This window comes from Arachis ipaensis, chromosome B9 (assembly GCF_059453495.1).
Source record: "Arachis ipaensis isolate K30076 ecotype BB chromosome B9, ASM5945349v1, whole genome shotgun sequence".
NCBI classification, from domain to species: domain Eukaryota; kingdom Viridiplantae; phylum Streptophyta; class Magnoliopsida; order Fabales; family Fabaceae; genus Arachis; species Arachis ipaensis.
In genome coordinates, this window is record NC_142444.1 from 140,672,399 (window position 1) to 140,677,466 (window position 5,068).

The 5,068-nt window shown below is 41.8% G+C and overlaps 1 pseudogene; it reads left to right on the forward strand.

Moving 5' to 3' along the window:
- On the forward strand, nt 1-1,192 carry LOC148546578 (uncharacterized; annotated as a pseudogene).
- The last annotated feature ends 3,876 nt before the right edge of the window (nt 1,193-5,068 follow it).

Below are 5,068 nucleotides of genomic sequence, written 5' to 3' on the forward strand. Positions count from 1 at the left end.
ATGAGAGGGGGCTTTGTGAGAGGTGGAGCCTCTCGGTCCCATGAGCCAAGAAGAGAACCTAACGCCGAACAAGATCTGCAACAGGGGCTTGGAAAAAAAGTAAAGAAAAATGGGGAAGGTAAAGAATTTTCTGGATCTGTTTGCATTCATCCGAGGGTGGAGGCTTGGATGGAATGTCATAAAGAGGTAGAAGAACGGGAACATTCCGTGATGCATGTTGATGAAACGCCTCCAGAGGAAGAATCGAAAAAGGGAACACAGGGATGGTCGACTTCTTTTGCCAACATAGTCAAGACAGGAAAAAGTGCCCCTCGACAAGGAGACCCCAGTACGGAAGTCAACAGGGAAGATGAAGCAGAAAAGGTAAATGAAGAGGAGGACAGAGATGATGAGAATGAAGATATAGATGATGAGGAGATTACTATAAAAAAGATGCCTAATGGCTTGCTGAATCTGATTATAGGGGAGAGTATGCAAAAAGAAATCAGGGAAGAATGGTGGAACTCCCTAATAGTGAAACTGCTTGGCAGAAAAATCTCTCTTTTGGCTCTGAAAAGGATTTTTGGAAACTATGTGGGCCAAAATAGGAAGCATTGAGGTAATAGACCTAGGTGGTGATTTCTTCCTAGTAAGGTTTTTCAATTCAGGGGATTTGGATTACGCTCTTATAGAAGGACCGTGGAAGATTCTAGATCACTACTTGACTGTTCAGTTTTGGAAACCAGATTTTGATTCAACTACGGCGTCCATTGACAAGATTGCTGCCTGGGTGAGGCTCCCAGGACTAGCAATAGAATATTACAACAGGACTATCCTACAAAAAATTGGGAATATAGTGGGAAGAACACTGAAAGTGGATAGCAATACTGCAGAGGTCTCCAGGGGAAAGTTTGCCAGAATTTGTGTGGAAGTGGAACTAGACAAACCTCTGGTGTCCCAATACCTAATCAACGGTATACCTCATGCAGTTGAATATGAAGGGCTCCATCTAGTTTGCTTTTCATGCAGGAGAGTGAGCCATGACAGGGAGAACTGCCCTGAGAAGAAAAAGAATGCTTCAGAGTCTCAAAACGATAATGGCAAAAACACAACAAGAAATTCAGAGGTAGAAGAAAGGGACAAAAATGTAAAGGACAAGATTGACAAGGGCAAAAAAGTCCAGGAAAAAAATGATGGGGATTTTGGCCCTTAGATGTTAGTGCAGAGACATACACGTGGCAAAAAATCCACAAATCATGGAGAAGGTACCAGCAAAGGTGGAAATGTGCAAGAAAAAGGACAGAATGTGGGTGGAAATGGGAAACAATCTCATTTTGCTGTGCTGCAAATAGAAGAATCTTTCAATGATGAGGTACACAAAGAGGCAACCCCACAACGTCATGGTGTGATTAATTCAGATGCTACCCACCAAGAGAAGGCTTAGTCATCCGAAGCTAACCCTACCCAGCCCAAAACCCGAACCAGCCCACTGCCCAAGACCCAGCCAGCCCATTTCAAAGGCATCTCTTTGACCTTACAACAAGCCCAATCTGTCTCTAAAGAGAACCCATCTGTCCCTAAACCTGCTTCTTCTTCAGCCCCACCCAGAATTTTTTCGACTAATCCCCCCCTTGACCCCCAACACCACCAAGAGAATTGGGCCAACCCATCACCCTACAGCCCAACACCCTCCCTTATTGTTGTAGATTCAGCGTGTAACCCAACTCCTTCTAAAGAACCCCCTGATCCAGTACCTCCAAGCTTTGTTTCCATTGACTCGAGGGAGCTCTCTATAGTAATGAAGGACGTTGAAAATAGAGAGATGGTAATTGCAGAAGTGGCTATGAAAGAGCATCCTTCTCTGGAGGATGAAATGGTGTGCTCGTAATGAGTACTGGTTATTTTTGGAATAAGCTGTTCAAGCAGATACAGAGTTTCACTCTTTAGTTTATGTTTAGATTTTTCTCTATGAAGATCCTTGCTTGGAATATAAAAGGGATTGCCAACCATGCATCGGTTAGCACCCTTAAAGAACTGGTTAGACAGAAGCATCCTGATTTGGTGTTCCTTTTTGAAACTAAATGTAGTGGCGCAAAGGCTAAGGAGATTATCAGAAGCCTGGGTTTCAAATACTATTGTATGCATGAAGCACAGGGCTACAGTGGTGGCATCTGGGCTCTGTGGAATTGTGACTCCCTACAGGTAACCTTTATTGATATGCATACTCAGTTTATTCATATGTCTATAAATGATCAATGTAGAGTTCCTTGGGCTTTAACTGCTGTTTATGCGAGTCCCCAAGAAAGCCTTAGAAAGGTGTTTTTTGAAAAGATTAAACAAATTGCTTGTAATATGGATATGCCTTGGATGCTAGTTGCCGACTATAATGAAATTGCGGAGGTGTGCGAGAAAAAAGGGGGTGCTAGAATTGATGCCAATGTTTGTAGAAAATTTAAGGACTGGATTAACACCTACAATCTAATAGACCTGGGGTACTGTGGTACAAGGTTTACTTGGAGAGGGGGGCAGCGCAATGGGTTGGAGAGAGTTTTTAAACGGTTGGATAGAGCCCTGGCTAATGCTGATTGGAGAAGCTCTTTCTCAGATGCTAGAGTTGAAGTGCTTCCTAGAGTGAGGTCTGATCATCACCCCCTCTTGGTGATTATGAAACCGGAAAGAATGGATAAAGGTGAAAAGCCCTTCCACTATGAGGATATGTGGAAATCACACCCCAATTTTGATGAATTTGTTTTAAAAAATTGGAGTCCTTCTAATTCATTTCCTGCATCACTCAATTCTCTTGCTGTCAATTTGAAAAAATGGAATAACGATGTCTTCGGCAATGTGTTTAAGAGAAAAAGAAGAGTCCTAAATAGAATCAATGGTATCCAAAAAGCTTCGACCTACGGCAGAAATCCCTTTCTCGAAGACCTGGAGTAGCAACTTGTTACAGAGCTTGAAGAAATTCTGAATCAAGAAGAAACACTCTAGCTTCAAAAATCTAGACAGAATTGGATTGTTGACGGAGATAGAAATACAAGGTATTACCATACAAAAACAGCCATGAGAAGGAAGAAAAATAGAATCCTTAAGCTTCGAAAAAGTGATAGGCAGTGGTATGACCAACAAGAGGAAGTTATGGAGATGGTAATGAATTTTTTCAAAGCCCTTTACCAAGAAGAGAATGGCAACTGCACCTACCTTAATACGGTTTTCACTTTCCCAGAACTCCGTAAAGATCTTAAAGATGTCCTTTCTGTTCCTCCTTCATACACTCAGATTCAAAAAGCGTTGTTTGACATTGGGTCCTTGAAAGCCCCTAGGGAGGATGGTTTCCCAGCCCTCTTCTATAAGGAGAATTGGAATGTAATAAAAGGTTCATTTATCCCTTTTATTTTACAACTCTGGCATAACCCTCGGATTATTGAATCCATCAATCAAACTCTCATCACTCTGATCCCTAAGGTTCCTAATCCAGAATTTGTCTCGCAATTTCGGCCTATAACGCTGTGTAATGTTGCTTACAAGACCATCACTAAAATTGTGATCTCCAAACTCAAACCCCTCCTTGCCGATAGCATTTCTCCAAACCAGGCCAGTTTTATACCTGGTAGAATGATACATGACAATGTTATTATTGCCAAAGAGCTGTGGCACAATATGAGGAAATTAAAAGGAAAAAAGAAGTTCATGTCTATAAAAATTGACTTCAAAAAGGCATGACCGGTTGAAGTGGAGCTTCATCGAAAAGGTCTTGGAGGAGTTTGGAGTTCCAGACCAATTGAAAAATATCATTCTCTCTTGTGTGTCTTCTGTTTCTTACAAAATCCTGTGGAACGGGTGTAAGACAGAGGCTTTTTTGCCTACTCGGGGAATTAGACAAGGTGATCCAATGTCACCCTATCTCTTCGTTATGGCTATGGAGAAACTCTCTCACTTGATTGAAGAAAATGTTGTGCGAAGCGACTGGATGCTGATGAGCGGATAATTTATACGCTTTTTGGCATTGTTTTAGTATGTTTTTAGTAGGATCTAGTTAATTTTAGGGATGTTTTCATTAGTTTTTATGTTAAATTCACATTTCTGGACTTTAATTTGAGTTTGTATGTTTTTCTGTGATTTCAGGTATTTTCTGGCTAAAATTGAGGGACTTGAGCAAAAATCAAATTCAGAGGTTGAAGAAGGACTGCTGATGCTGTTGGATTCTGACCTCCTTGAACTCAAAATGGATTTTCTGGAGCTACAGAACTCGAAATGGCGCGCTTCCAATTGCGTTGGAAAGTAGACATCCAGGGCTTTTCAGCAATATATACTAGTCCATACTTTGGGCAAGAATAGATGACGTAAACTGGCGTTCAACGCCAGCTTTCTACCCAAATCTGGCATCCAGCGCCAGAAAAGGAGCCAAAACCAGAGTTGAACGCCCAAACTGGCACAAAAGCTCGCGTTCAACTCCAAGAAAGACCTCTACATGTGCAACACTCAAGCTCAGCCCAAACACACACCAAGTGGGTCCCGGAAGTGGATTTATGCATCAATTACTTACTCATGTAAACCCTAGTAGCTAGTTTATTATAAATAGGACCTTTTACTATTGTATTAGGCATCTTTGATCAGTTGTATGCTATCTTAGATCACGTTTGGGGGCTGGCCCTCTCAGCCATGCCTGGACCTTTCACTTATGTATTTTCAACGGTAGAGTTTCTACACTCCATAGATTAAGGTGTGGAGCTCTGCTGTTCCTCAAAGATTAATGCAAAGTACTTCTGTTTTCTATTCAATTCATCTTATTTTGCTTCTAAGATATCCATTCGCACCCAAGAACGTGATGAAGGTGATGATTATGTGTGACGCTCATCACCACTCTCCCCTATGAACACGTGCCTGACAAACACTTCCGTTCTACATGAAATAAGCTAGAATGAATATCTCTTAGATCTCTTAACCGGAATCTTCGTGGCGTAAGCTAGAATGATGGCGGCATTCAAGAGAATCCGAAAAGTCTAAACCTTGTCTGTGGTATTCCGAGTAGGATTCAATGACTGAATGACTGTGACGAGCTTCAAACTCGCGAGTGCTGGGCGTTAGT